Source organism: Myotis davidii, unplaced genomic scaffold (genome assembly GCF_000327345.1).
Source record: "Myotis davidii unplaced genomic scaffold, ASM32734v1 scaffold233, whole genome shotgun sequence".
NCBI classification, from domain to species: domain Eukaryota; kingdom Metazoa; phylum Chordata; class Mammalia; order Chiroptera; family Vespertilionidae; genus Myotis; species Myotis davidii.
Window position 1 is genome coordinate 3,505,847 of NW_006285917.1, and position 8,508 is coordinate 3,514,354.

Consider the following 8,508-nt stretch of genomic DNA (forward strand, 5'->3'; position numbering starts at 1 on the left):
CGGGAGCTGCCCTCCCTCGCCGCCTCCCTCGCCGTGACGCGTCCCGACCTGTCCGCTCTCGGTGGAGAAGCGGCTAAGAGCGGGGAGGTTCGTTCCCCTCAGCTCCTTAGTTTACCCAAGACGGGTTTGAAAACGACGTCATGGCCAGTGGGCTGTGTCACTCCGGAACTCAGATTTATACCAACAGTTAAACCAGAAAAGTTCCATAATGGACTGTCGTAAAATAAGATGTCATACCGTCCTTTTAATACATTACAAAAACTTGTATTTTATAATGTGTCTACCTTTCTGGATATTTTTCTTTTTATCCATTTACTTGCAAGGTGTTCTTTTATGGCTTTATAGTGATAGTAATGATAAATGATAAACCTTTCATTTTTTAAATTTCTTTATTGATTAAGGTATTACGTATGTGTCCTTATCTCCCCACCTCCCCCACTCTGCCCTCAGCCCCTGGTTCTGTGTCCATTGGTTAGGCTTATATGCATGCAAGTCCTTTGGTTGATCTCTCCCAATGATAAACCTTTTAATGTGTTCTTGACAAATTAAAAAGTTCCAGAGTGCTTCTAAAGTTTTACTAGTTTGAGCTCTCCAATGAGGGAAGCTGATTAGAAAGATAGAACCCATTCTGGTTTTAACCTTTAGGGCCAGACAGTGTGATTTAAAGCTCAGGAATAAATGTGTGCCAGACACTCCTAGGCGCTCACAAACGTTTAGACATCATCATTCAGCAAACATTGACTACCTGTTGAAAACTAAAACAGGTTGACTGTCTTTATTTAGATTTTTAAAAATTAACTCTTTACTGTTGAAAGTTTACTTATCCCCCCTTTTCCCCAATTGACCTCTTCTAGCGCCTCCCCTGCTTCTCCCCCCCACATTCCCCCCTGCTGGGGTCCACCCCCAGCAGGTCCAGGGGTCCCCAAAGGTGTGGACGGAGTCAGCGAAGAAGGAATGACACAGAGACAGTGTTCAGTTGATCAGCAGCCTAGCCAGGATCTCCAGCGAAGTTCTGGTGTTTGTCTTGTTACATCTGTATTTTTACCAGTTGATTTTAATCCTGTCAATTTCTATTGCAAAGGTTAGGGCGTTTCTTATCCCTTCCAGGGAGTAAAGATTATGTAGCTTAAGTGTGATTGTTTGTAGTTAAAGTGATTAACTACCAGCCTGGCACTTAGTTAAGGGGTTTTATCCCCTCCCTAACTTCAGGGAAAAATCCCTACCTGGGGAAACAACCTTTCTCTGGCAAGGTGACCTTGGTTAAAACACATAGCGCTAAGGGGAGCAAACATATTAAGAACAGTATGCTATATACGCCAGGTCCCTTGAAACATATGCTGTGCAGATGTTTCTTTCCTGCAGCGACTGTGTCAAGCAGCAAGGATGGACCGGCTTCCGGCACTCCCCCCCCCCCACACACACACCCCAGGCCTTCATTCCCGTATTGTCTGCGTCCATGGGTTATGCATATGTGCATACAGGTTCTTTGATCTCTTTCTACCCACCTACACACCCCTGCCTTCCCTCTGAGACTCCGCTGTCTATTGTGTCTATCTTTCTGGATCTATTTTGTTCAGTTTATTTTGTTCATTAGATTCCACATATGAGTGAGATCATGTGATACTTGTCTGAGTGCCTTCTTTTGCTTAGCATGATACTTTCCAGGTCCCTCCATGCGGTATCAAAGGGCAAGAGATCCTTCTTTTTTACAGCTGCATAGTATTCTATTGTGTAAATGAACCACAGCTTTTTTATCAATTCATCTACTGATGGGCACTGGGGCTGTTTCCAGATCCTAGCTATTGCGCTGCTATGAACATACATCCTTTCTGATTGGTGTTTCAGATTTCTTAGGATATATTCCTGGAAGTGGGATCACTGGGTCAAATGGCAGATCCATATTTAATTTTTTGAGGAAACTCCATACTGTTTTCCATAATGGCAGCACCAGTCTGCATTCCACCAGCAGGGTTTCCTTTTCTCCACATCCTCACCAGCGCTAAGGATGTCCGACTGCTGGCCTAGGCCCTCTCCCTGAGAGGGGTGGGTCTTAGCCGTAAGTTGGACATCCCCCATGGGCTCCCAGTCTGTGAGAGGGCACAGGCCAGGCTGAGGGACCCTCCACCCCTGCCGAGTGCACGGTTTTTGTGCACCGGGCCTCTAGTTTTGAATAGAAGTGGTGAAAGTGGACATCCCCTGTTGGGGTCCTGCCCCAGCAGGTCCAGGGGTTCCCAAAGATATGGACGGAGTCAGCAAAGAAGGAATGACACGGAAACAGGGTTCAGGTGATCAGCAGCCTAACCAGGATATCCAGCCAGGTTCTGTGTTTATTGTTTGTTACATCTGTATTTATTCCAGTTGATTTTAATCCTATCAATTTCTATTCCAAAGGTTAGGGCGTTTCTTATTTCCATTCCAGGGAGTAAAGATTATGTAGCTTAAGCGTGATTGTTCGCAGTTAAAGTGATTAACTACCTGCCTGGCACTTAGTTAAGGGGTTTTATTCCCTCTCTAACTTCAGGGGAAAATCCCTACCTGGGGAAACAACCTTTTTCAGAGAGGTGACCTTGGTTAAAACACATAGGGCCAAGAAGGGGAGCAAACACATCAAGAACAGTATGCCATATACGCCAGGTCCCTTGAAACATATGCTGTGCAGATGTTTCTTCCCTGCAGTGACTGTGTCAAGCAGCAAGGATGGACCGGCTTCTGGCAATCCCTGTCATGTTCCTGTTCTTAGAGGAAATGGTTTTAGTTTTTGCCCATTGAGTATGATGCTCACTGTAGGTTTGTCATATCTGGCCTCTATTATCTTGAGATATGATTCCTCTTTTCCCACTTTGCTGAGAGGTTTCTTTTTAAATCAAAAATGGGGCCGAGACCGGTTTGGGTCATCGGCCTGTGGACTGAAGGGTCCCAGGTTCGATTCCGGTCAAGGGCATGTACCTGGGTTGCAGGCACATCCCCAGTGGGGGATGTGCAGGAGGCGGCTGATGGATGTCTCTCGCTCATCGATGTTTCTGACTATCTCTCTCCCTTCCTCTCTGTAAAAAATCAATAAAATATATATATATATATAAAATGGGTGTTGGATTTTGTCAAAAGTTTTTTCTGCATCTATTGATATGATCATGTGATTTTTGTCTTTCAGTTTGTTTATGTTATGTATTACATTTATTGATTTGCAAATACCGTACCAGCCTTGCATCCCTGGAATAAATACCACTTGATCATGGTGTATGATCTTTTTAATATATTGCTGGATCCAATTTGCTAATATTTTGTTGAGGATTTTAGCATCTGTGTTCATCAGAGATATTGGCCTGTAGTTCTCTTTCTTTGCAGAGTCTTTATCTGATTTTGGAATTAGGATAATGCTGGACTCATAAAAAGAACACAGGAGTGTTCCTTCCTGTTGTATTTTTTTGGAATAGTTTGAGGACTATAAGTGTTAGTTCTTCTTTGAATGTTTGATAAAACTCTCCCGTGAAGCCGTCAGACCAGGGTTTTTGTTTGCTGGGAGTTTTTTTTTTAATTACTACTTCACTTTCATCAACTGTTATTGGCCTATTCAGGTTTTCTGATTCTTCCTGATTCAGCTTTGGGAGATTGTATTCTTCTAGGAATTTTTCCATTTCATCCACATTGTCTAGCTTGTCATATAGTTGTTCATAGTATTTTCTTACAATCCCTTGTATTTCTGTGGTGTCAGTTTTTACTTCTCTGCTTTCATTTCTGATTTTATTTATTTGGGCCCTCTCTGTTTAATGAATGGTTCATCAATCTTGTTTATCTTTTTAAAGAACCAGCTCTTGGTTTCATTGATGTTTTGTGTATACACACACACACACACACACACACATACTAGAGGCCCATTGCAGGAAGATTCCTGCAAGAATAGGGCTTCCTGCAGCCAGAGCGAAGCAGCGGAGAAGGGAGCTAAGCCTGCCTCGGCACGCTTTGTTCCCTTCTCCGCTGCCTCAGCTCTGCTCCCGTGTCCACTGCCTCAGCTCTGCTCCCATGTCCACTGTCTCGGCTCCCCTCCTGTCTCCACTGCCTCGGTTCCCACCCTTCTTTGCCGCTTCGCTCCCTTCTGCAGTGCTTGGCTTCCTTCTATGCTGTCTTTAGTCTTCGCTCCATGCCTGCATATGCAAATTAACCACCATCTTTTTTTTTGCGCAAAAGTCATGATTTTGTTGAGTGCCACACAGTGTGCTTCGACTCATATCTTTTCCCAGCCCACGAGAGCGCGGTGCAAAATACGGAATGCTTCACGAATTTGCATGTCATCCTTGTGCAGGGGCATGCTAATCTTCTCTGTATCATTCCAATTTTAGTATATGTGCTGCCGAAGCAAGCACTAACTGCCATCTTTGTTGGGTTAATTTGCATGCTCACTCTGATTGGCTGGTAGGCGTAGCGGGGGATAGTCAATTTGCATGTTTCTCTTTTATTAGTGTAGTTTTTTTTGTCTCTATGTCATTATTTCTGCTCTCATCTTTATTATTTCCTTCCTTCTACTTACTCTGGGCTTTTCTTGTTGTTCTAATTCTTTAAGTTGTAGGTTTAAATAGTTTATTGTTGATTTTTCTTTTTTTTTTTTTAGGTAGGCCTGTAGTCTTTGACCTTCCCTCTCAGGACTGCTTCTGCTGTGTCCCAGAGATTTTTGGTTGTTGTATGTTCATTTTCATTTGTTTCTAGGAAGTCATTTATTTCTTTCTTGATCTCATTGGCAACCCATTCATTGTTTAATAACATGCTATGCAGCCTCCACTCATTTAAATGTTTTTGAGTGTTTTTACTGTCGTTTATTTGTAATTTCATTCCATTGTGATCTGAGAAGATGCTTGATATTATTTCAGTCCTCTTGAACATATGGAGACTTGTTTTGTGTCCTAACATATGGTCTGTTTTTGAGAATGACCCATGTGCACTTGAGAAGAATGTATATTCTGCAGCTTTGTGTAGGAATGTTCTATAAAATGTCAATTAAATCCATCGGATCCAGTGTGTCATTTAGAGTTATCGTTTAATTTTTTTATCTGGACGATCTATCCAGTGAAGTCAGTGGGATGTTAAAGGCCTGTACTATGACTGTATAACTGTTGATCTCTCCCTTAAAGTCCTCTAGATGTTTTTTTGTTAAAATTTATTTAGGCGATCCTATATTAGGTGCATATATGCTTACCAGGGTTATATCCTCTTGTTTGATTGGTCCCTTTAGTATTATGTAGTGATCTTTGTTATCTCTTGTGATGTCTTTCATTTTGAAATCTATTTTGTCAGGAGTATTGCTACCCAAGCTTTTTTTGTTTGTTTGTTTCCATTGGCATGGAAAATGTTTTTCCATCCCTTCATTCTCATCCTGTGTGAGTCTTTTTATTCTGAGGTGGGTCTCGTGTAGACAGCATATAATTGGATCATATTTTTGTATCCATTTAGCTATCCTATGTCTTTTGATTGAAGCATTTAATCCACTACATTTATTATTATTGATAGGTACTCATTTTTTTAATTTTTCTTTTGGTACTTATTTATTGCCATTTTAATTCTGTATGCCTATGTTTCTATTTATATTTCTTCTCATTACAGCAGTCCTTTCAGCATTTCTTGCAGTGCTGATTTGGTGATGACAAACTCTTTTTTTTTTTTTAATATATTTTATTGATTTTTGACAGAGAGGAAGGGAGAGAGATAGAGAGTTAGAAACTTTGATGAGAGAGAAACATCTATCAGCCACCTCCTGCACACCTCCCACTGGGGATGTGCCCGCAACCCAGGTACATGCCCTTGACCGGAACCGAACGAACCTGGGACCCTTCAGTCCGCAGGGTGACGCTCTATCCACTGAGCCAAACCGGTTTTGGCGATAGCAAACTCTTTTAGCCTTCTTTTTTTGTCTGCAAAGCTCGCTATTGTATCATCTATTTTTTAAAATATATTTTTATTGATTTCAGAGAGGAAGGGAGAGGGAGAGATGGAAACATCAATGATGAGAGAGAATCATTGGCTGCCTCCCGCATGCCCCTACTGGGAACCGTGCCTGCAAACCAGACATGTGCCCTTGACTGGAATCAAACCCAGGACTTTTCAGTCCACAGGCCGATGCTCTATCCATTGAGCCAAACCGGCTAGGGCTGTATCATCTTTTTGAATGATAGCCTTGCTGGATATAGTAATCTTGGTTTCAGATCCTTGCTTTTCATTACCTTGAATATTTCATGCCATTTCCTTCTGGCCTGTAAAGTTTCTGATGAGAAATCAGCTGACAGCTTTATGGGAGCTCCTTTGTATATAACAAATTGCTTTTTTCCTGCTGCCTTTAAGATTCTCTCTTTGTCTTTTTGGCATTTTAATTATGATGTATCTGATCATGGGCCTGCTTGATTCTCTGGGCCTCCTGAACTTGTGTGACTTTTTCCTTCACCAGGTTAGGGAAGTTTTCTGCCAGTATTACTTAAAGCATGTTCTCTATCCCTTGCTCACTTTCATCTCCTTCTCAAACTCCTATTGTGCAAATACTGTTACACTTTATGTTGTCCCACAGCTCCATTAAGCTGTCTTCCTGTTTTTTTAATTGTTTTTTCTTCTTGGTTCTCTGAGTGATTTTTTTCTACCCTGTCTTTTAATTCACTGATCTGATTCTTGGCTTACCCTAATCTGCTGTGTATTCTTTCCCATGTGTTTTTTATTAGTGCTGTGCCATTCTTTATTTCCGACTGGTCTTTTTTTTCATAATTACTATATCTTTTTCTCATGTTTTGAGTATCTTTGCCGTGATTATTCTGAACTCTATCAGATAAATTTATCTCCATTTTGTTTAGCTCTTCTTCTGGTGGTTCTTTGGGTTTTTCATTTGGGGTTTTTTTTTTGTCTCCCCATTTTGGCTGCCTCTTTGGGTTTGTGTTTATGTATTAGGTAGTTCTGCTATGAATCCCAATGTCTAGTGCAGGACAATGTCAGATGCTGTTTCTGATTGGCCCTGAGTACCTGCTTGGAGCTATCAGCAATCCACAGCTTGTGGCTCCCTGTGCTGGGGCTGGGTGTCTTTAGAAAGGACCAAGATGTATACCAGGGTCTTCTTTTCCTAGCCCCAGGCCCAGAAGGAGATCAGGTAAAGATTCAAAGCCTCCAGAGATCTGCCTCTGCCTGCAGTCTGATTGTATTCAGGCTTGATTAGCCTCAGGGTATCGACCACAGGGTGGGGCCAAAAGTCTTCTAATAGGGTGGGGCAACTGCCTTCCCCTCAGGCTAAAACTGCTTGGATAGCAAAGGTCTGTGGAGAAAGATGTCCTCCGTAGATGAGGAAATGATTCAGCACAGGTAAATGGGGTGGCTGCCCTCCAAGTTCCAACCCGACTCTCCTCACACAGCTCCAGTCTACTCTGCCCTCCCTCTGCCAGAGCCCAAGATGAGTGGCTGCACACAAAATCTTGTGCATTGGCCCTTTAAGAGAGTGCCTGCATTTCCAGCATGTTATGGCTAGCACACAGCAACCCTGCTGCTTTTCACAGCCAGATGTTATGTGGGTACCTTTCTCAGTTCTGGTTCTCTGGGCTGGGGAGCCCAGCTTGGGGTTTAGACCCCAGAGTTCTCAGTGGGAATCCCCCATAGCTAAGATATCCCTCTGGACCTTGAGCTGCTATCTATGGGAGCCTGGCCAGCCCTTTTAGATTTCCACATGTCCTACCAGTTTCGATGTGGTCTCCACTTTCCGAACTTGGTTATCAGTGTTCTCTCCAGTCTACAGTCGGTTTTTCTGTATTTTAGTTGTATTTCCAGTTTGGTACTGGGAGAGTATCAGTGTAGCTTCTACTTACTCTGCTGTCATTATTTCCTCCCTGCCTTTAGGTTTTTGATTGGGCACATTACCCAGCCTCTCTAAGCTTGTCTCCTCCTTATCAAAGTTGGGAAAAACAAGGCTCAGCCCATGTCTCAGCGTTATTTAAAGAAAATATCATATATCATAGGGAAGCAAAGTACCCTATAAAGGTAAGGCGTGGGGAAGAGGGTCTCAGACATCAACCTTTCCTGATTAACAAAACCCACTGGAGCCTGGCTGGTGTGGCTCAGTGGTTGAGCATTGGGAGGTCACTGGTTCCATTCCCAGTCAGGGCACATGCCCAGGTTGCGGGCTCCATCCCCAGTAGGGTGTGCAGGAGGGCAGCTGATCAATGATGTTCCTTTCTCATCACTGTTTCTCTCTATGCTCCCTTACTCTTCTCTAAAACAAAAACGTCCACTCTAGCTCGTTTGGCTCAGTGGATAGAGCGTGGGTCCACAGACTGAAGGGTCCCACGTTCAATTCTGGTCAAGGGCACGTACCACGGTTACAGGTTCGATCCCCGGTCCAGGTTGGGGCAAGTGCAGGAGGCAACCAATTGATGTCTCTCTCTTTCTCTCTCCACTTTCTCTAAAAATCAATGGAAAAATAACCTTGGGTGAGGATTAACAACAACAAAGTCCAGTGGAATCCAGAACATTAGTGGCTGGAAGGCTGGTTCTGTT